At 43.9% G+C, this 23,928-nt stretch overlaps 2 long non-coding RNA genes across 2 annotated transcripts in view; one reads left to right on the top strand and one right to left on the bottom strand.

Moving 5' to 3' along the window:
• Nucleotides 1-23,928, top strand: part of LOC129393792 (uncharacterized) — a 263,111-nt gene that overhangs the window by 162,538 nt on the left and 76,645 nt on the right. The gene's annotated exons all lie outside the window — the stretch shown is intronic.
• LOC130540803 (uncharacterized) lies at nucleotides 1,309-23,928 on the bottom strand. Its single transcript, XR_008954806.1, has 3 exons — nucleotides 23,739-23,928; nucleotides 22,641-22,705; nucleotides 1,309-4,530 (listed from the first exon to the last, which is right to left on the bottom strand). It is a non-coding gene; the product is annotated as an uncharacterized LOC130540803 (long non-coding RNA).

The raw sequence follows: 23,928 nt of genomic DNA, 5'->3' as shown, positions 1-23,928 counted from the left end.
GTGTGTTTACCCCTCCCCACAGCTAGTTGGACTAAACAACATCTCTCGTGCAACACGTTCTAAAGGAGCAGCTGGGAATCAGGTTTAAATCTTGGATTTTCAGCATAACTGAGTTAAAAATCCCTGAGACATCTTTTGTCTATGCGTGCCAGGGAGAGAAAGCAAACAAGAGAGAAAGAAGGAATTCTTAGTGTGTTTGACTTAAAAGCTCGGACGGCTTCTTTCAGAAGGCACTGGTGTGTCAGGCTAATTTTTTAAATGTAAGAGAATCCTGTTTGGGGCTTTCAGTGGGTAGATTTAGCTATTAAGAAACAAAAACACCACTGGTTTTTTTTTAAGTGGGGGAGGGTGGGCTTCTCCAAACAACAGTTCCTAGTCAAACTCTTGTAGACTGTCAATTTCAAGCTCAGTCCCACCTCACTGAGAGACACAGGCTTTCATTCTTTTCCTACACAGCTATTTAACCCTTTACTAGGGTAAAGGATAGTTATAGGATAAGAAAAAAAAAAAATCTCCTTTTTAAAACAGGATCCATCTGTTATCAAAAGATCCCACTTCCTGATGGACACCTAACCACCATTTACTGGGGGATCCCTGGGGGGGCCACTGTACTAAGTGCTTTGCATATATTATCTATTCCGTTCCCCCAGCACCACTGTTATCCCCATTTCACAGAAGAGGAAACAGAGTCAGAGAAACTGAGTAATTTGCCCTAAACTGTAGTCATTGGCTACTCGAGCCTAGGTCTGAGCAACTACAAAGCCTGGAATCTTGACCAATTCATTGAGCTGCTCCAAAAGAGGGCAACACCTGTGAAAGGGTCCTGCACAGAGGCAGAGAATAGTAGACATTCATAGATATAAGGTGGATATGGTTTCCATTTCCACCTTTACCATTTACTTGCTGCGTTGAATTCAATGACTCAGTTAATTTTCAGAATTGTAGGTGACCCACTTGTAGAGCATGGATGGTTCCCTGTCCTCAAGGGTTCTACTATCATCTGGTGTTTCCCCCTCAGGCACCAACCAGAATGCCATATTTTAGGGAGGGTAAGGATTGAAAGAAGAACCTGCAAAGCATGGTCGCCAGCAGCATCATGCTCAGGACAGCCCTGGTCTGGAAACCCTGGCCAGCCATGGCATTCCAGAGGCACCCAGCCCGCCCCAGGATGGGGTTAGAGCAGAGGGGTCTTGGGGAGCTTGCTCCATTCTCTGTTGTGACCGAAGATTGTGGGTGTACAAGCGTAGCCTCACCCGAGACATGCTCTCCAGGCCCATCCCTTTTATACCTTTATCATAGCACTTAACCTGCAAGGTTGTAATTATTTTTAATTTGAATATTCAGAAAAGTACAAATGAAAAAATAATGATTACTCATATTCCAGCAACCCACAATTAGCCAGTGTTGACATATTTGCTTCTAGTTTTATTTTATATCTATTCCTTAAAATAAAAAACTGCATGATATATAAGTACATTGTTCTTTGAAACAATTATTACAATATGAGAATAAGCTAAATTCCTATGACTACCATTTCAAATCTGAATTCCTCTCCTTCCATTCAAAGACAGCTTTAAGTTTGGTGTGTATTTTTCCAGCACATATATATATATATATATATATATATATATGGGATTTTTTGTGTGTATGTACATTTTCTTTCTATAAATGGCATCATGCTGCATGTATCATTTTGCAACTTGCTGTTTTTCATTCAATATACTTTTGAGATTTTGATACACGTAGATGCAGCTTATCCCTTTTAATAGCTCTACTAGTACTCCACTGTATGAACATACCACATTTATAGATAAGTGCATTTGAATTTTCCATTTTTTCCTATTATGAACTATGCTAAAATAGACATCACTCATACTCAGGACCACCACACTGCACAGTTCCAGAAAGCTCCATTCACTTCTATGAACGTGTCTTCTGGAGTTGTACAGCAAGCCTGCTCTGCTGTGCTTGGCAGCCCCTGCCTGTATCTCCTCCATTTATTCTATTAACAAGATTTATTCAGTGCCTACTGAATTCCAGTGCTCTGCTTGTATTAATGTATTTAGACCTCTGAGATGTCCTAAAAAGTAAGTCGTTTTCACCATTTTTATTTTCCAAAACAAGAAGGTGAGGACAGATGGGGGTACTCACTTGGCTAAGATCACACGGTCTGTACATTGCAGAGCCAGCATCAGAACCTGCACAGCCTGGTTCCCAAGTCTGGGTGCTGAACCGTCATACTAAGTCTTCCTCATGTTTCACTGTCTACTTAGTTAATATCTCCCACTCATCTGTAACCCTGAGAGCAGGGACCACGGGGAGCCACTTATTTTGCGTCACTGGTGCCCAAATAGTGCCTGATCTCCATGCCAGGCTCAATAACGTTCTGTCAGTCACTTTACTCATGACTGCAAGCTCCTTTCCTAATCAACGTTTCCTCTCCCCCTTCCCCATGTATCTCTTTCCCTTCATAAGCACCCACCTCGTCTCCCTCTCCACGACATTCCAACCCCTGAGCAAGGCTTTGAAAAAGTGACATAGGCACATCACAGATGTGCCGTTGGCTCTAATTTGTGAAAGAACATCTTACCGAGGGGCAAAGGAGGACTTGGAATTTTTTCCTGCCCCCAGGAGGCCCAGACTTGCAACCCTGTAGGTCTAGAACTTAAGCGGAGGTCCTGCTATGTTCACACATTTAGTAGAGAATGACTTCTAATTCCGTCATTCAGCTGTCAGGCACGTAGGCCACTTCCTTTTATAAAGCTGGTTGTCGTAACTAAACAGGTGCAGATTTGAGGAAATGCAGACCGACTGGAATGATAAGTCCCACTGCATGTGAGATTAGGTTGATAGAGGACTCGAGTCCCACCCGCCCTTTACTGTCTTTAGTCTCCCCAGTCCGCCCTGGGCACCACCCGCCGAGGCTGGGCTCTCGCAGCTACATCTCCATCTATCTTCATGACAGCTGCGGGGGCCGGGGGCAACTAAGTCGGGACAAAAGTGAGCGAGCGAGTGTGTGGTTCAAAGAAAGGAAACGCAAGGGACAAGGAGAAGGTCGAGTTCCGGCTGAGGAAGAATCACGGGCCGGGCTCGATCTTGCCCGTCACCCTCGCGCCCCTACTTCCGGGCGGGCAGGCACCGATGGGGACTCCGCCGAGGGAAGGCGAGCCCCACGCCCACGTGGCTTTCGAGGGGGACAACCTGGGGCGTGGGGACACTCCAGGGCACAGGGCACCCGCGAGTGGAACCACCTAGGCGCCCCCTCCCGGGGCCGGTACGTGCGGGCTGCCGGCGCTGCGCGCGGGAGCCCTCCCTCGGCCCGGGGCTGCGCTGGAACGTGCTGACTCACGCTAGCGCTACGTGAGCTGCGAGCCTGCCGGGCGGGGCTCGCTGTCCAGCCCCGGCCGCCGCCCGCCGCCCGCCGCAGTTACCGACTACCTTCGGGGCGGCCGCGGGCGCAGGCACAGTGCGTGTGGCTAGGTGTCCGCCGCGGCGCGCCCTGGCGGGACTTCACCCCGCGCCCCGCCGCGCGCTCGCCAAGGCTGCCCGCCGGGCATTTTTGATCATTTCGATCGTCCCTCCGGCTCGAAAGCTGCAGCAGAGCTGGGATCTTGCATCCGAAGCGAGGGCACCAGCCGGTATCTGCTAAGCAGGAGCGGCCAGAATCGCGTTAGGGCGGCCTTGGGCAGGACGCTTCGGTTTGGCCTCTCTTTGGCTCCTGGGGGAGCCTGCGGAGGCCCAGGGCCGGTCTCTGGCTCTGCACTTGATGGCCTCCTATCTAGGGGAAGGGCCAGTTAGTATCCCACCCGCTCCCTCGCCATTGTAGCTCAGTTCATCCCCAAAGACCCCGTGGAGTGGCAAGGGCAGGCATCATCCAATCCATTTGGCAGAGGACATCAAAGCTGAGGTTTAGGTATTCATCTGTTGACAATGATGAGGATGTTTCATCGTAACTTTTCTATCTAGAACTTAGCTCTCAGTTTATCAGTTCTAGTGCTAACGTGGCCTGTTTTAGCGGTGTCTCCCATTCTGTGTTCTCTGGAAAGACAAGTTAAAGGGGAGAGTTTGTATTAACAGGTGTCACGTCTTCCCACTCTCGCCATATCCCTGTACCTTCTGGTAGATTTAAACGGACACAACTGTGCTTATAAAACCAATAACTCGCCAGTCTTCCTCAGGTCCATTCAAGACCATTTGAGTGGGTCCTTGGGTGCCATGGACAGAAATCTTGTGGGGACATGGATGAGGGGGGCCTCCAGCCCCTGAGGACTGTCAAGGCCAGGGCCTTGGGGAAGGGCAGCCGAGCTTCACATTGTCCCCACTTAGCCACTTGTCAGGGTTGCTGTGAGGCTCCAGATGAAAATACATGGAGTTTCCTTAACTACCGTGGCCCACAGAAATGACACATGAGATTCTTTTCCTTGGTCGTAGGATACTGGGGGCGGGGTCAGTGAGAGGCACTGTCCATCTCAGAAAAATCTGTATCACTCTTGTTTGCTCATCTTGAGGAAGCCATGGAGAGCACAGTTTCTATGGAGTCAGCAGAAACAAAAATGAGATTAATTCATATGTAAATTCTGCCTTTAGATACAGAGACCTAAGTTATAGGATCTTGACTGTATACACAGTTAAGCCATTTGTAGAGTTTTCCCTATTTGGGGGTAGTTTTTGTTCTGATTTTTTTTTTCAGAGGGGAGGTTTGCCAAATTCTTTCTAGATTATAAAATTAATACAAACTCTCATAAAAGTGAATACAGTAAAATATAAAGAAGAAAAAAAAATCCCGTAATACAACATTCATACACCAATAAAATGTTAGCATTTGAGGTATATTTCTTTCGAAGTATTTCATTTCGTTTTATTTTATTTTATTTTTGAGACAGGGTCTTGCTTTGTTGCCCAGGCTGGAATGCAGTGGTGTGATTACAGCTCACTGTAGCCCTGACCTCCTGGGCTCAAGTCATCCTCTCACCTCAGCCTCCAGAGTAGCTGGGACTACAGGTGCATATCATCATGCTCAGCTAACTTTTGTATTTTTTGTAGAGACAGGGTGTCTCCATGTTAGCCAGACCTGTAGCTGGGACTACAGGTGCATATCACCATGCCCAGCTCATTTTTGTATTTTTTGTAGAGACAGGGTTTCACCACGTTAGCCAGCCAGTCTCAAACTCCTGGACTCAAGCAATCTGCCTGCCTTGGCCTCCCAAAGAGCTGGGATTACAGATGTGAGCCACCATGATCAGCAACCAAGTATTTTAAAAGTTTATTTTATATAATGTCTAATATAATTGAGGCCACATTCTATGTCTTGAAAATATTATTTGCCTTGCTTAATATTATATCATACACATTTCCCATGTCATTAAACCTTTTATAGTCAATTTATGAATGTATTATGTATTTTTTAAGCAATTCCCTTACTGTTGGAAATTTAGGTTGTCTCTGTTTTTTGGCTTAAGCAATACTCCAATGAATATATTTGTGTATAAATATTTGACCAGCTTATTATCTCCTTAACATAAGCTTCCTAAAGTGAAATTTTTAGGTTGAATAATATAAACATTTTCATGACAAGATCACATTACTTGGTGGCAATTTCCATGAAGACAGGAACTATCTCTGCCTGCTTTACTGCTGTATTACCAGTGTCCAGCATGGAGATGGTTCTTAGTGTGCATGTTTTGTTTGTTTGTTTGTTTTTTGAGACGGAGTCTCACCCTGTTGCCCAGGCTGGAGTGCAGTGGCGAGATCTCAGCTCACTGCAACCTCCGCTTCCTGGGTTCAAGAGATTTTCCTGCCTCAGCCTCCCGAGTAGCTGGGATTACAGGCTCGTACAACCATGCCTGGCCAATGTTTTTTGTATTTTTAGTAGAGGTGGGATTTCACCATGTTGGCCAGGCTGGTCACAAACTCCTGATCTGAAGTGATCTGCCCGCCTGGGCCTCCCAAAGTGCTGGGATTACAGGTGTGAACCACCATGCCCAGCCTTAATGTGCATTGTTGAATGAGTGAAGAAAACAAGGAAGAAATTTCCCTTCTTGCTTAGGAATATCAAAACTAAAGACTGTGTTTTATCCCAGCTGGTTCTAACCTGCTAAAGCTGACCATTAACTTTAAGGAACCCCCCCGGGCCCCACCCACACACAGGACCTGATTGAAAACTCTTTCCTGACCAAAGACAGTGACACTTGTTTAAATGACTGACTGTCTAGAATGCTAGTTGTCAATGCTTAATTAGAATAATCATCAGGCACTTCTCTCCAGCACTTAAAAAGCAACCCCTGACATTTCCCTAACAGGGATACATTGCAAATTTCTGTTTTGGTTTGTGTTCCCTTGCCTGGTAAATTAGTAGACTCAGCTGTGATGAAACAACAACAATGACAACAACAACAACAAAACTCTAGTCTTATTCTTTGACAAATGACTATTGCCAAAATGAAATACATAAAAGTTGTAGCAATCTACAGTTCTACCATCAGTTTATATCTCACTGCTCTTTTGGTGCAATGTGTCTTAACCTTTGTTATTTAATGGATTAAAATGTGGGATAATTTTTTGCCTATTAAATGAGGTAGACTGACCTTTTTTTTTTTGAGACAGAGTTTTACTCTCGTTGCCCAGGCTGGAGTGCGATGGTACAATCTCGGCTCACCACAATCTCTGCCCCCTGGGTTCAAGTGATTCTCCTGCCTCAGCCTCCCAAATAGCTGGGATTACAGGCACACACCACCACACTCAGCTAATTTTGTATTTTCAGTAGAGACGGGGTTTCTCCATGTTGGTCAGGCTAGTCTCAAACTCCCGACCTCAGGTGATCCGCCCGCCTCGGCCTCCCAAAGTGCTGAGATTACAGGAGTGAGCCACTGCGCCCAGCTGACTGAACTTTTAAATATAAATGTGATGATTTACATTTTTTCTTATCTATTGAGATCTTAGCGATTTTCTTATTAGTCTGTATGACCCTTTTATACACTAAGAATATTGCAGAGTAAATTCTTCATAATACTTTTAAAGTGAATCCCTGCCAGGAAGATCTTCCTGCAACACATAATTTTGATGTATTAAATTTTTGAAGCAATTGTGCATTTAAATTACTGCTGGAGGTGTTCTAAGATGGAACGGGTAGTTTCTAGCTACTGGAAATATCTAAGTAGAGACTGTTTGATCCCTTGGGAGGGATTGAAACATATGATGAGAGGTTGGACCAGTGCTCTTTCGGTTCCCTTACAACCTTGAGATTTTGTGATTCCATAACCTGTCCAAAAATAAAAGGCAATAAGGTTTTTTTTTGCGGGGGGGTGGGGTGGTAATTTTCTTTCTATTAATACTCTGTAAGATTGACAGGCTCCTACAGAAGTCTAACAACTAAGAGAACCAAAGGATGATTTTCTGAAGCTACTGCCTTTATTTACACTTTTAAAAAGCCCAGGGTGGTTGAAGAGTGTGAATGTGCTTTGCCTTGCAGCTGTGTCCTGGCCCTTTAGAATTTGTTATCAAAACAAAACATGCATTTCCACTGGAAGTTTTTAGAACATTGATTTTGCAAACTTTTTCTAATTTCACTTTTGGTTTCTTCTGTGTAGTAAAATCTGTAAACTTATATTTTGCATATTTATTCTTTGTCAAGTATCTGTTGTGTAGATTATTACATATTTACATACACACAGCAATGCATACTTGTACACAAAAACCATGTATACTCTATTTTATGGATAATTTAAGGGATTTTTTTTCAAGTGACTGCTTTCAGTTATGTGCTAACTTTGGAAACTACCACCAACATAAAAATCTGCTCCACTGAGGTATCCACCTAGATTTTTATTGTGGAAGTGCTTAATTCCTGTGTCTTGACACTTAGCATAAATGACATAGAGCTCATTTTACATCTATTGTGTAATGTGAGAGCTATCTGTGTTCTGGCAGCTCCTGTATTTCCGTTATTGGAATGTTCATTGTTCATTTGTAACTGCATATTTAATCTTTAGTCTCCTATATAGGCTACAAGTTTTGGGGGGCCATGGGGAGCAAGGGGACCTGATCCTCTGGTATCCCCAGAGTTTAGTGCTTGGCATTCTATAAAATCTCTGTTGAATTGAATTGAATGTAATAAATTACATGTAAAAACTAGATAGGAAAAAGTGCAAGAGGCTGTGGACTTAGTGTGAGGTCAGAAAGCTGGCTGAAAAACTAAATGATCTGAGCACCTCCTAGAAGCTGGGCACTTAGCTGGCCTATCACATGCCTTATCTTACTGAATCCTCACAACTTTGTTTTGAGAGTTTTTGTTTCTGTTTTGTTTTTATAGAAGAGGAATCCATGGTTCAGAAGGGTCAATGAACTTAGTCAACTGGTAAATGGTAGGACTGGGAGTTGCTCTGAGTTTATGGTGGCTTGAAAATCCAGGCTCTTTTCTCTTGAGTAGGATGCCTGCAGTATGTAGTCTAGTCTTGACTGGGGCAGAGTTGGGGAGGGAAGATGTGGCTTTAGGAAAGGACCTGGCTCCATCAACTTAGCTGAATTTTGTCTTTGTAATCGCTCCTCTCCACACCCTTTCCACTTCTCCATGCCCTCAGCTTTACTCCCTTCACCCCGTCAAGAGTCCAGTGCTCTCATGATGCCTCCCCTCCTTACAGTGCGAGCTTCTGACCTTCTTTTCTAAACAAGCCTCAAACTCTGTCCTCCCCATCCAGCTATAGTCCTTAGTATTCTACTTCTATTTAATCTAATAAACTCTTCTGGGGAGAAAAATGGGAAATTGTTGTAATGTTTCCCATCCTTCTCATGTGCTTTTTTCTTTTCTTTTCTTTTTCTTTTTCTTTCTTTCTTTCTTTCTTTTTTTTTTTTTTTGAGACAGAATCTTGCTCTGTCACCCAGACTGGAGTGCAGTGGCACAATCTCAGTTCAAGTAATTCTTGTGTCTCAGCCTCCCAAGTAGCTGGGATTACAGGCATGCACCACCAAGCCTGGCTAATTTATGTATTTTTAGTAGAGATGGGGTTTCACCATGTTGCCCAGACTGGTCTTGAACTCTTGGCCTCAAGTAATCCACCAGCCTCAGCCTCCCAAAGTGCTAGGAAATCAGGCTTGAGCCACCGTGCCTGACCTCACGTGCTCTTTTTAAATACAGATGCTGGTTGCAGGACTTTTAAGTTTGCTGGGGGAGCATTTGGGCAACAGGATAATTTGTCTCTTCAAATAAAATCATAGCAGGCAGCTACTTACTATCAAGGCACAAATGACTCTCAGATCTCAGGGACGATAATAAGGGCTAGCATTTCATTCATTGAATACATTCACGTGAAGGGCTACTGTGTGCTGGTGACTGTTCTAGGTGCTTTGTGTATATTAATTCGGTTAAATCCTTCTAATATCTCAATGACGTAGGTACTAATGTTGCTCATACAGTTGGTGAGGGGAGAATTGGGGCTGGGAAAGGGGCTAAGATAAAAAGGGAAGCTTTCAACAGTGGCTTAGGAATTTGACTGGAGATGAAACAAAAAATCAGGTTAGCCAGTGAACTGTTTCTAAATCCATTAAATAAAGACCTAGTTTAGACTAATGAGAGTAAGGAAGAATTTGCGTGAGTGCTTGCGCCAAGCGGGCAGCTGCCAATTGTTGAAGCAGGGCCTGCTCAAGTGTGTGCCCCAAGGAGCAGGAGGACCACTGGAGGGATCTGCTGCTCTGTGGTTCATTACAGGTAGTTTATTATTGGGTGGAACTGGCCGGAAGCTCAGCCAGCCAGGAGGGAGTGCAGAAGAGGAGTCTGCCAAGGGATATTGTGGGGGAAGATTCCAGGCTGGGAGAGTGAGCCAGGTGGAGGGAGGAAATGAGCTTTTCCTGTTGGGTGGATTCCATCCACATGGAAATCCAAGTATGGGTCTCTGAGAGTGGGAGGGTTGCAGGAGAGGGCCTGGTTTTGACTGGGAATCCCAAAGGCAGGGCTGCTCCTAAAGTTAGTGGGTGTGGATTCCTGGGAAGTCTCCTCATCATTACAAAGCATTTACTGTGTTCTAAGCTGTGTTAATTCTCATGAAGGAGTGTTTCTGGAAATGAAATTTAGAAGATGTGAGAGAATCATTTTCTGGGTGAGTGGCTGAAGCAGGCAGCATACTATGATCAACAAGGTGATCAACTGTCCTGATTTGCCTGGGACTGTCCTAACTTTTGCAATAAAATTCAGTCCCCCCTTCAGAGTACCCAGGACTTGGCTCATATGCCAGATCCCTGTAAAGGCCTTTCCTGACCATTATCTGAGATACTATCCTACCCTGTCCCCAGTGCTCACATCCTGTTCCCTTCAGAAGTACTTTCTCCATAACACTTATCCTTCCTTGCAGTCATCTTGCTTATTTGTTTATTGTCTCTTATCCAAAACTAGAATATAAGCTCCAGGAAGGCAGGGACTTTGGCTTTTCACTATTGTATTCCCAGGGCTTAGAACAGGGCCAGGCACACAGAAGGTGCTCATTATATGGTTGATGAGTGAGTAATTTTTTGTTTTTTTTTAGTTTCAAGCACTGTGCCCAGCTCTGGATATACAATGGTGAGAAAAATCAGTAATGGTCTTTGTACTCATGAAGCATAGTGGAGGAGAAATACATTAATAACATATTTCCACCTACACAAGTAAAATTACACCTGGGATGAAGGAACGGCTGAAGAAGGGCCTGAAGGAGAGGTGCTGATGCTATGAGAAGATATGATGCTGGGTGGAGTCGGGGCCCCGGGGCCAGTGAAGGCTTGTCTAAGGAAGTAATGATTGAGTTGAGTCTAAAGGTTGAGGAAGAAAAGGCTTTCTAGGAAGCAGGAACTGCACATGCAAATGCCCTGCAGCAGGATGGAGCAGGAGTGTTTGGAATCCACAAGCAGGCCCTGTGGTTGCAGTGCCCAGAGCAAGATGACTCATGACGCTGCGGGGAAAGGCCGAGGGGCAGGCACAGCCAGGCCACTCAGAACCTTGTACATTGGAGACCTTGCTGAAGATTTGGCTGTTTTTCCTAAGAACAGTGAGAAATCACTGAAGGGTTTAAAGTGTGTGTGTGTTGGTTGGGGGTGGTGGGGGGCAATCAGTCTTTGATGTGACTATTCCGTAGACTACCAGGGTTCCTCCATCCAAGTGGCTAAATGGTTAAAATAGTTAATTAGGGAAAGGACAATGAAAATATTAACAATTATAAAAGGTAGCTCTTATAGTCTTAGTTCTCTTTTGTCTGCTGATGGAATAAATGTGGTATTAAAGACAGAAGAGTGGGGAGCAAAATTTATGGCCAAACAGATTTTTGAGGAATCTTTCTAAAAGTTGGTACTCAATAAAGAACATAAACTGCAAAGCCAGTGTATTTAAAGCACTCTTCTAGGCTCTGTGGGCAGAGAAAAAGGAAACCACAAGAATGTTCTTCCCCCTTAGGGAGCTTAGACGTTAAATGAGAGAGCACAGGACAGACCCAGGAACATGTTCAACAAGTACTGCTGCTGAGATACCCAGGCACATGGTAATATACAACCTTCCCTGAGCAAAGTCCATGTCTGAATCATTTCTGTTCCTCCCACAGATGTTAGCCAAGTGCTTTGGCCACAAGATGCGCCAAATGAATGAAGCTGAGCCTGATCACCTCAGGAGAGAAAAGCAATTACTCAGTAGGCAAGTCAGGTCTCTAGTGATGCTTCCATTATAAAAAGTACTTTTAACAGAATGTAAACTCCATGAAGACAGAACTTTGTGTCCATTTTTTGGTTGTTCATTGGTGTGTCTTCAATGCCTAGTACCTTGTCGTTCAATAGTATTTGTTGAGTAAATGAATTTGTTAGCTTAAGTTAGAGCCTTTGGAATGATCAGAGGACTTTGTGAGGAATTGGTTAAGTAAATTAATTTTCCCTCCATATGATGGGGGTACTATTCAGCATGTAGAGCGTGTCCTGGAAGAAGGCTTACTGATGAGGCAGTGTAGCGAAAGAACAGGGCATGGAGGCCAAGTGCCTGCAGCAGAAGCCTGGTTCTACCATTCCCTAGCTATGTGACTTTGGGGAGCTTATTTATTTAATCTCTCTGTAATGCAGTTTCCTCAACTGTAAAATGGGTATAATAGTGCATACCTCCAAAGTCTTTTTTTGTTTTGGGAGGGAGTCTCGCTCTGTCGCCCCAGGCTGGAGTGCAGTGGCGCCATCTCGGATCACTGCAAGCTCTGCCTCCTGGGTTCACACCATTCTCCTGCCTCAGCCTCCCGAGTAGCTGGGACTACAGGCGCCCACCACCACACCCGGCTAATTTTTTTGTCTTTTTAGTAGAGACGGGGTTTCACCATGTTAGCCAAGATGGTCTTGATCTCCTGACCTCGTGATCCGCCCACCTCGGCCTCCCAAAGTGCTGGGATTACAGGCGTGAGCCACCGCGCCCGGCCACATATACTGACTTTTTAAATCCTCACAACAACTCTATGAAGTAGGTATTATCGTGATCCTCATTTTATAGTAAGTGATACATAACAGTAATTTCCTTGAATGTGATGGGTAGAAATTGGAGGGTTTTGAGGAGAGGAGTGACATGATCTAATGTATAGTTTAACACGATCACTGCATCTGCTGTTTGAAAACAGACCGAGGAGAGTGGAAGGGAGTGAGGGCAGAACCAAGGATACCACTTAGGAAACTCCAGCAAGAATCTAGGTGAGATTTCATGTTGTCTTGACTCAGGGCAGTAGTTGGTGATGCAAAAACAGTCGAATTTACATTATCTTTTGAAGATAGAACTCAAAGTTGGTGATGGAATGGAAGGATGGGAGGTATGAAAGAGATGAGTCATGAATGACTCTATGATTTTGGATCCAATCAACCAGAAGGATGAAATTGCCATGAGCTAAACTAGGAAAGACTGCAGGCGAGCAGGTTTAGAATGTATAGTTTGAGGTGCATATTTGGCACCCAAGTTGAGATGATGAATAGGCTGGTAGAAGTATGAGCTTGGAATTCAGAGAATCCTGGGCTGGAGATGTGAATGTGGGAGTCATCAGCCTACAGATGATATTAAAACCCATGCGACTGGATAAGATCACCAGTGGAGCAAGGAGAGAAGGAAAGCAGAAGTCCAAGGGTTGAGCCCAATATTCAGAGGTTGGGGAGAGGAGAGGAACCAGCAAAGAGACTGAGGAGGACCAGGCGGTGAGACTAAAGGAAACTAGGAGCATGTGAGATACTGGAGGCCACAGAAGAAAAGACTTCTAGTGTTTCGTGTGCTTTTAAATCTATTCTTGGCAATGACTTTAGCAATTGCTCCCATGTCCATGTCAGTGATATCACAGGTGAAGGAACTGATGCTCACAGAAGTAGGCCCAAAAGGCAGAGTTTGTAGCAGCTATTGAAATGGGGCCCACATCTCCCCCTCCGTGTCCAGTGCTCTTTCACTGCACCACAACAGCCTCTGGTTGGAAGAAGGAGACTTGCCTAAGGCTATTATGTTTATACAAAATTATTCCCCCACCCCCAAAATTGTCTGTTTTAAACTAGACGTTCAACTTGGCTGCCTTGGTACAAAAAGCTATTTGATATTCAAGTAAGAGTGCTATAAAAGCAGACCAAAAAGGAAATAGGCTAGGCAACGTCATTGCCGACAGCTGAAAGATATGATAGAATTAGCAGCATCTGCTTAGGAAGTGCCTGACCTCACAAAGGTTGACAGGAATAATTTTGAGCCTGTGTTTGGAGCCACAGAGGATTAGGGGAGTGTGTGTGTGTGTGTGTGTGTGTGTGTGTGAGAGAGAGAGAGAGAACGATGGAGAGAATGTGAGAGCATGAGCAAAATCACTCACTGACCTTTGGCTTGGTAAACTGTTTCTTGGGTTGCCTGGCCCCTGGTAAAGTCTTCAGGACTCTGCAGGGAAAATCCTGAGGTCAGGCAGATGAGAGGCGACTGTGATGACCCCATGATGGAGAAAGAGTGCAGGGGCAGTGATACATTCTGTGCTTGGTCCCCTGATCCTTATCGACAGGAGGGTGCCATGGGGAAAGCCACTCAGAAATGGAAATGCTCTTTACCTACTCTGTCTTCTCTCCCTGCCTTCTTCTACCCAACAGCGGCATGAACTTGGAACTGTGAAAACAAAACTGAGTTAGACAAATCTCAGTGAGGAATTCCTTAGGATGGCATTGAAATGTCTGTAAGCACTGTGGTGCCAATAGGATGAATAGAAAAATAAATTGGAATCCCAGCCCTTTGGAAGGTCGAGGCAGGTGGATCACCTGAGGTCAGGAGTTCGAGACCAGCCTGACCCACGTGGTGAAACCCCATCTCTATTAAAAATACAAAATTAGCTGGGCATGGTGGCGCATACTTGTAATCCCAGCTACTCAGGAGGCTGAGGCATGAAAATTGCTTTAAGCTGGGAGGCGGAGGTTGCAGTTAGCCAAGATTGCGCCGCTGCACTCCAGTCTGGGCAACAAGAGCGAAACTCTGTCTTAAAAAAAAGGAAAAAGAAAGAAAAATCAGAACAGAATGGAGCAGCAAATATTATACATTAGTTGAAATCAACCAAGTGGTGATTTGGGAGAAAAGCATCAGGATGGGAGGAAGGCTATGAGACAAGGCAACTCAGAAACAGGCCTGAACACGACAGCGGGATAGAGGCAGGGATGTGAGATTGGTAGCAAACCTAATATAGCTGAGATGGAACCCACAAAATTGCTTGGGAAGGTAACCCAAGAGTGTTTAAAATGACGTGATTGTTTCCTTATGGGGTAAGCATTTTTAATCCTGCAAAAATTTAGAAAAAAATGAAGAAATGTTTAAGAGAATCAAATTCATAATATTTTTGTTATACACATTTGGTTTTTTAAGTATTTGTAATATTTAAGGGAAACTGACCCATTAGAATAACAATCATCCTTTTGATGCCAAACAAAATATGTAATTAAGAAATTGATTTAGTTTTCTAATTTTAAATTAAAAGACATTCTAAAATTGCGATCAGTATTGGGATTCTTGAGAGAATATGGTTTTTCACATTTTAAAGCTTAATTTGTTAGAGCTATAAGAAGTTTTTAGACAACTGACATGAGAGAAATAAAATATATTAAATATATAAATGATATAAAATATTTGAATGAGTTTTATAAACTAAATTTATAAATGGGACCTAACATTTAATTAAAAAGCCCTCTTAAAAGTGATTGTTGGCCGGGCACTGTGGCTAACGCCTGTAATCCCAACACTTTGGGAGGCCGAGGAGGGTGGATCACCTGAGATCAGGAGTTTGAGACCAGCCTGGCCAACATGGTGAAACCCCATCTCTACCAAAAATACAAAATTAGCCAGGCATGGCTGTGGGCACCTGTAATCCTAGCTACTCCAGAGGCTGAGGCAGGAGAATTGCTTAGAACCTGGGAAGTGGAGATTGCAGTGAGTCGAGATCGTGCCACTGTACTCCAGCCTGGGCAACAGAGGGAGACCCTGTCTCAAAAAAAAAAAAAAAAAAAAAAAAAAAGTGATTGTTAACAATTGTTATATTTATAAAGAGTAATAATATTTCTATATTAAACTTAAAATCCTAAGGCAGAACCTAAGATTTTAAATTAGTAATTTACATAGATTGAAGATTAAGTTTTAAAAATTAAAGTAGCTCTTAATAATCTTTACTGGGCAAAAAAGGGTCCTTGAGATTGGATATGGTTTGGATGTTTGTCCCCTCCAGATCTCATGTTGAAATGTGATCCCAGTGTTAGAGGTAGGGCCTGGAGGGAGGTGTGTGATCCCTCATGAATGGCTTGGTGCCCTCCCCATGGTATTGAGAGTGTTCCCAGTCTGTGAGTTCACAGGAGAGCTGATTGTTTAAAACAGCCTGGCACCTTCTCCTCTCTCTCTTGCTACCTCTCATCACATAACACGTCTTCTCTTCCGCCATGTTGGAAGCTTCCTGAGGCCTCACCAGAAGCATATGCTTGTGCCGTGCTTCCTGTACAGTCTGCAGAACTGTGAGCCAAATAAATCTCTTTTCATTATAAATTACGCAGTCCCAGGTATTCCTTAACAGCAATGCAAAACAGACTAACACAATTACCCGCCCCCCCTCAACCCCGCACACAAAAAAATCTTGTTACTCTATCAAGGGCACCTGGGCAGCCCCTGGGCATCTTTTACTCCATATGTCTCAGTGGCTTGTGCTTCCAGGAAGCTTGCTGCTGGGGGACAGCTGGAAGACCAGCACTCCATGGGGGAAGACGAGAGCTATGGGGTTTGGTAGCTGGGGAGGCAAAGGCAGCTCTCCTCTCTTTTTGTTCAGGGGTATGTTGATCCTGTGCCTTTAAAATTGGGCCAAATGACTGAGAGATACAGAGACAGGTGAGGAAGGAAAAATGAGAATAGACAGGAGAATGAGGAGAAACTCTCGAAAACATCAAAGGAACCACAGATGGCGGAAGTTGTGAGCACGCCTGCAGAAGAGGACGAGTCCTTTAGCATGAAACCAGCATAGTGACTGCCTTATTTTGTAGATAAGGAAAAGACACAAAGAAGTTAAATGACTTCGCAAGATTGCATGGCTAGCAGAGTTAGAGATAAGGCTGTGGGTTGTGTACTCTAATAACTCCCAGTTCAGGATTCTTCTTGGAGCACTTCTTTGTCAGGGCAAGTGGCTTTGATGGTGAGAATGAAGTCATAGCACCAGTTGGTGGTTCAGGCTTTACAATTTGGCTGAGGGGACACTGCTGCATTCCAAAGCTTTGGATGAAAGTTGATTAATTTTTAAATACACTCACCTCCCCCTGCAAACTTTGAAGTCTCTCCTGTATTCTGGTTGTGAATCTTCAGCCTTTCAAAGCAACCTAGTTCTAAGGAAACTGTCCTCAGGACTAAGGTCTCTCATTCTTGGAGATGTCTTTGGAGGGACACACCTTAGAGGCTCTCTCTCTCTCTCTCCCCCAGGCCCTGTGCAAAATCCCCAAAATGCTAGCTTGGTAGGTGACTGTAGTTGAGAGGAATGGGCCTGGGAGGAGGTAGGGGCAAGTCAGTATATCCCAGTAAAAGCAAGCTTTCTGCATAAGGCGGGTGTAGAAGATCTGATTCAGCAAGGCTGCCCCTGAAAGTCAAGAAACAAGAAGAGGCACAAGGGAAGAGTCCTTGAATTTCAATCTCTAGCGAGCTCGTGCGTGAAGGAGCTTTGGAGGGATTTCCCTGAGGTGGGCTGAAGGAGTGTGACCAGTGAGTGAACACCCCTAGGGAAGAAGGGCCATGATGCCGTTGAAGGTATGCGAAGTACAGAGACTCCCCCATTTTGTGTGTTCTTCTCATGCCCCTTGTCCTATCTAGTATGTTTATATCTGTTTTGTTTGTTTGTTTTTGTTTTTGAGACAGGGTCCCACTCTGTTGTTCAGGTTGGAGTGCAGTGACACAATCACAGCTCACTGGAACTCCTGCATCCTGGGCTCAAGCAATCCTCCCACCTCAGCCTCCCCAGTAGCTGGGACACAGGTGTGTGCCACGACGCCCAGCTAATTTTTAAAATTTTTTGTAGAGACAGGGTTTTGCCATGTTGCCTAGGCTGGTCTCCAACTCCTGGGCTCGAACTCCTAGGCTCAAGCAATCCACCTGCCTCGGCTTCCCAAAGTACTGGGATTACAGGCATGAGCCACTGCGTCTGGCCTAGTATGTTTATATCTGGGCAGGTTTGTGCAATATCGCAATAACCCCTCACAGGAAAGAGAATAGATAACAGTATTGCCACTTTAAAATTGAGGAATCTAAAGTCCAAAAAGGATAAGAATCAGCCAAGTATAAAAAAACTAGGAAGTAGCAGGGCCTGATTTCTGGACTCAGATCCACTATTGTTTATTTTTTTCTTCTGCTGTTCTTAGTCTTCCTTTTCATTTTAAAAGCTTTATTAATTTTCTTGTTTTTCACAGAGTTAATATATGTATTAAAAAATAGAATAGGCTGGGCGCAGTGGCTCATGCCTGTAATTCCAGCTCTTTGGGAGGCCGAGGCGGGTGGATTGCTTGAGGTTAGGAGTTCGAGTCCTAACTAGCCTGGCCAACATGGTGAAACCCCATCTCTACTAAAAGTACAAAAATTAGCCGGGCGTGGTGGTGGGTGCCTGTAATCCCAGCTACTAGGGAGGCTGAGGTAGGAGAATCGCTTGAACCCAGGAGGCAGAGGTTGCAGTGAGCTGAGATCCCGCCACCGCACTGCAGCCTGGGAGACAGACCAAGACTCCATCTCGGGGAAAAAAAAAGGAATAAAATAAATATACATTAAAAAAAAAATCATAATTCTATCACTTAGAGGTAGTCATTGTTAACACCTTGGTATATGTTATTTTAGATATTTTTCTATGTATGTAATAGGTAAAAATGTGGTTTCATACAACTTATAATTTTGGTAACATGCTTTCTTTTTTTTTTTTGCATTGGTTCAAAGAGAAAAAAAAAAAACCGATCTTCTCAACTATACCCTTAACAGTTATAACAATATATGTACATAGTTTAAAAAGTCAAAACAGTCCAGTGCAGTAACTCACACCTGCAATCACAGCACTTTGGGAGGCTGAGGCAAGAGGATTGCTTGAGCCCAGGAGTTTGCAACCAACCCAGGCAATGTAGTGAGACACAGTCTTTATAAAAAATCAAAATATTAGCTAAGTATGGTGGTACACACCATAGTCCCAGCCACTTGGGAGGCTGAGGCAGGAGAATCACTTAAAGGCCTGGGAGGCGGAGGCTGAAGTGGGTCATGATTGCACTACTGCACTCCAGCCTGAGCGACAGAGAGAAACTTTCTCTTGAGAGAAAGAAAAAGAAAAAGTCAAAACAGCACTACAAATGTTACATCAAGAAACATTTGCCGTGGCTACCCTGCTTCATACCTGATTCTGTACCCCTGAGGCAACTGCTTCCAAATCCAAAAACCTTCTAAACAACATGCTTATGCTGCTATTTCTTGATTTTGCAGGTTTGGATATTATGCACTAACTTTCTGCTAAGGCAGATGAGGAGTTAGTTTTCTTGTGTTTGCATCCCCCTTTCTGTCACTCTCCCCTTCCTCCCTTGCCCCAGATATGGTTATAGCACTGTTTTATGATGTGGATGAAACCAATATTTCAGTGGTCACATTTCTGTAAGTATGTGACGATCATTCACGCTGAGCCATGTACTGTGCTAAGATTACTTGTTCTCTCTTATGTAACTCTTTACCTCTGGAATGAATAATTGATTTATTTTTGTTTTAATTGGCTTAGTTGGTTGGTTTTGCATGCAAAGCTCCCTGACAGAACTGTGCATCACATCCTGATCCATGCGCAAACATTATTCCCTCTTTCACTGAGACAGCCCTCCTAAAGGCCCCTGTCCTGCCCGTATTTGGGAGAGGTGGTTCTCCAGGGCCACCGTGTTCTCCTTGCCATCATTCTGGAATTCCTTTCTCCTGCTCTCCTGGGTTGGATGCCCTGTGTTCTGGCACCTGTGTCTTCCTATGTCTTGGTTGACTTTCTCCAGTTTGCTGCACACATCCCTTTTAGTGGATGAAGAGATAAAAGTTGGTTTTGTTTCCAGATCAACATAAATTAACAAATGGAATTCATCTCATGTGGGATCCACCAATTCCCATTTTAATTTGTAGACTCAGGATTATGGTCAGATTTGTTTTTTTCCTCTAGATTCAGTAAGCCTTCTACACTTAAAAACTTCATCTGAAAATCCAAGCTGTGGCCATTGCAGGAAACAATAGCATAAAGTGTGCTCCATTTAAAGAAGAGGATAATTTGAACTAAGAGCCTTCAGTCCACTGAAAAGTGAGCTCTGGAGACTCTGGTGGGCGATGTGCAGATTGTCACTTGTGCTGGCCTCACACAGCTCTTTCTCACACCTCTGCCCTCCATGTGGCCTGTGGGCTGTCAGATGTGGCTCAGAACTTTGTTTGCCACACTTCATTTGAGCACAAAGTATAGGGCTTGGACAGGTGTTGGGGACTTCACGGTGGCTTCTGAAATGGTTTCCCAGAAAGGCAGTGACTCATCACAGGAAACCCTTTTGTTTTCTTTCTGACCTTCCCCCAACTTCCTGCTCCACCTATCTGTGCATGAGTTTTCACATTCCTCAGCAAGAGACAGCAGCTCACCTCTAACTTTAGTCAACAGTGGTGACTGGAGACAGTTCTGGGAGTAAGACAAGGACACCCCTTCTGACAGTAATGTCCATGAGGGTACTAGGTTTTTTCTCCATGTCTTGGCATCTCCCCTTTGAGGCATGTGTCAGTTTCCATTCCATGACCCTTAGAGAATCCCTTTTCCAACGTCCTTAATCAGAGTAGATTGGAACATTATAAAAGACACAGGTTTGGCTGGGCACGGTGGCTCACGCCTATAATCCCAGCACTTTGGGAGGCTGAGGCAGGAGGATCGTGAGATCAGGAGATCAAGACCATCCTGGCCAACATGGTGAAACCCCATCTCTACTAAAAATACAAAAATTTATTTGTATTTTTGTGTGGTGTGGTGGTGTGTGTCTGTAGTCCCAGCTACTTGGGAGGCTGAGGCAGGAGAATCGCTTGAACCTGGGAGGTAAAGGTTGCAGTGAGCCGAGATAGCGCCACTGCACTCCAGCCTGGGGACTCCTCCGTCAAAACAAAACAAAACAAAAAACCTCCACAGGTTTGCCCTCTTAGCCCTTGCTTTAATGTGGGATTACTTTTGCACAACACAACTCTTTTTCTAGAAAATATACATCACTATATATTGAGTAACCGATATTCAATATTTTTGGATTGATGTGAGCTAACTGGAGAGGAGGTTTGTAGTTGCTGACCCACTGTGCTTCAGACATAGCCAAGAAGTTCGAGGCTAGCCTGGGCAACATAGTGAGACCTCATCTATACAAAAAATAAAAAACATTAGCTGGGTGTGGTGGGACACGCCTATAGTCCCAGCCAGTTGGGAGGCTGAGGTTGGAGAATCTCAGCTGAGGTCTTCAATAGATATATATTGGCATGAATTATACAATTCAAATTCCTGTATGTTAAAAGGGATCTTAAAGATCATCCAGTGCTCCTTTTCCATTTGGAAGACAAGGATCCTGAGGTCTAAAGAAATTGCTTTCTCATGGCTGCCCAGCCATGTCCTTGGCCTTATTGGTCCTGGCCCTTCTAAGGCTACTACTCACACCTGCCTGTGTGCTGCTCTCCCGTTGAACTCCAGTCCCTCCTGTCTGCACTTCTTCACTCTGCACCTCAGGGTATAGTTCTCAGGCTGCAAAAACCCCTTGGCAAAGTCTTACCCTTCCTTTGCCACTGGCTTCCCTGAAGCCCCCTCCCTGGTTCTAGGCTTCTCTCTAGACTGCAGGCAAATTCAGATTGGTGATTTTGGTTTCCTTCTGCTGAGAATCCATGACTTCCCATGAAGGATATGTTTCAAAATAATTCTTCAAAACTCGAATAGGAAAATGCTCACTAAAGAAATTTTGAAGAAGACACAAAAAGGTGATGTTTAGCTTTTCTGGTATTTCTTTGGGCATCTCTCCACTAGATCCCCTTCCTCCTAAGCAATAGGTTGTTTGTATTTTTTTATTATAATCCTCACCTTACTCATTCAATTTTGTGTCCTGCTATTTTCCCTTTGTGCTCTTTTAGTGTAACTTTATGACAGATGGATTGGGAACAAACACACTTTTTAAAAGGAAACTTCTGTAGACTACTGCCACCTATTTATAAAAATAGGTTCTAGGCTGGGTGTGTCTGTAATCCCAGCACTTTAGGAGGCCAAGGCAGGAGGATCACTTGAGGCCAGGAGTTCAAGCCTAGCCTGGGCAACATAGGGAGACTCCATCTCTATAGACAAAAATTTTAAAATATTAGCTAGGAGTGGTGGCACACACCTGTGGTCCCAACTACTCAGGAGGCTGAGGTGGGAGGATCACTTGAATCTGGGAGGTCAAAGCTGCAGTGAGCTGTGATCACGCCACTGCACCCTAGCCTGGGCGACAGAGTGAGACCTTGTCTTAAAAAAAGAAAAAAACAAAAAAAAGGAAAATAGGTTTCTTTACTTTTTGGTAGTGCAAACAACAATGTGCACATTCAAGGCTAGTGTTTGGAGACAGGAGCCATGCTCCATATGCCCCTACATCTTCCAGTCTTCCCCACCGCTCCTTTGGGGGAGTTGGGGGTTGCATTCTCTGTTATTGCCAATGGGGCCTGTGTTTTCTAATAGTCTGTGAGTCAGAATCCTTCCTCTGTCACCATATCCATATTCAATCCTGTCTTCTAGTCTCCATGATGGGAACTTGAGAGCCTCGGCACCATCTTGACCTGTCTGTCATCTCTTTGATCTCTCATTTACTGTCAGTCTGTTGTAAAACTCTGCAGCCTTGATACCTGCATACCCCATAACTCTGTGAAAGCAGGAACCGAGTCTTCCCATAAGCCTTAGATCTGTCTCTTTATCCCCAGTGTGATGTCAAGCATAGAGAAGACACTGATACATGTATGGTGACTGAATGAATGAATGCACGAATGAGTGATATAATTGCAGTGCAGAGTAGTCTTCCCTTCTAGTGATTCCAAAAGCAAAATCAAAACTGGAATAGTAACATTCTCTTCAGTGCATTTACTACCACAAGTGCAGAAACAAACAATAGGAAACTGAGAATCAGAATGGGTTGAGATTTACCTTGGATGCAAATGATGGTTTCTGGTTTCTCAAGCCTCTTTCTCTCTCCTCACAGCCCACGGTCCCTGGGTATTACAAAACTCTATTTATCATTAAAGAATATTAAATGGCTATTATTTCTTTAATTAACTGTCCTTAATTTTGAGACCAAAGGAAAGGTTTATTTCCCAAGATAGCAGCAGCAAGCTCTGCTCTAAGGGAAAGCCCACATTTTTTATAAACTTTCCTTAACACCTCAAAATTTTAGTCCCAGGGTAACCTTGCTTGAGATGTAAAATTGCTATAAGTGAAAAACTACTTACTCAGCAATATAAAAGAATGAACAATTGATACATACCACAACATGAATGATTCTCAAAATAATTATGTTGAATTAAAGAAGCCAGACCCCCCCATCCTCAAAAAGCATATATACTGCATGTTTCCATTTATATAAAATTATAGAAAATGCAAACAAATATATAATGAAAGAAAGGAGGTCAGTGCTTATCTTGTGGGTAGGGAAGGAAGAGCAGGGAGGCAGGGATGATAAAGGGGCACTGGGAAACTTTTTGGTGGTGATGGATGTGCCGGTGATGGTTGATTGTTGTGATGGTTTTGTAGGTGTGTGCCTGTGTCAACGCATATTAAATTTTATATTGTAAACACATGAAGTGTATTGGATGCCAATTATATGTCAATAAAGCTATTTTAAAAATTGCTTCTGGCGGAATAGAGTCTTAGTTTAGGCTGCTATATCAAACCACTATGGACTGGGTAGCTTCAATAACAGAAATTTATCTCTCACAATTCTGGAGGCTCAGAAGTCAGCAGATCCAGTGTCTAGTGAGGGCCCTCTTTCTGGATTAGAAATAGCCATCTTCTCTTTGTATCCCCACATGGCAGAAACCAGAGAGAGAGCATCTCTGTCATGTCTTTTCTTATAAGGGCTCTAATCCCATTCAAGAGGGCTCCACCATAATGATATAAAAACTTCTGGAGGCCCCACCTCCAAATACCATGACATTGGGGATTTAGGTTTCAACTTATAAATTTGGTGAGGGAGACACAAATATTCAGTCCATAGTAGAGTCCTGCCTCTCACCCTATATGTCCTACCTCATTTTCCAGCTTCCCGCCACTAAAGGGTGATCATCCCCAATTTTGTTCATCAAGTACAATTGGTCTTTTGCCATGGTAGACACTGAGATTTAATTGCTTCCTCTGGAAGTACAGAAACTATTTTAACCGGGCTACTGTTCCCTCCTGGTTAATTCCCTGAGCCTCCTGAGTGCTGCAGACAAGTTTG

The sequence above is a fragment of the Pan paniscus genome, chromosome 15 (genome assembly GCF_029289425.2).
Source record: "Pan paniscus chromosome 15, NHGRI_mPanPan1-v2.0_pri, whole genome shotgun sequence".
Taxonomy (NCBI): domain Eukaryota; kingdom Metazoa; phylum Chordata; class Mammalia; order Primates; family Hominidae; genus Pan; species Pan paniscus.
The sequence above is the reverse complement of the archived record's forward strand: the minus strand, read 5'-3'. Positions and strand labels throughout refer to the sequence as shown.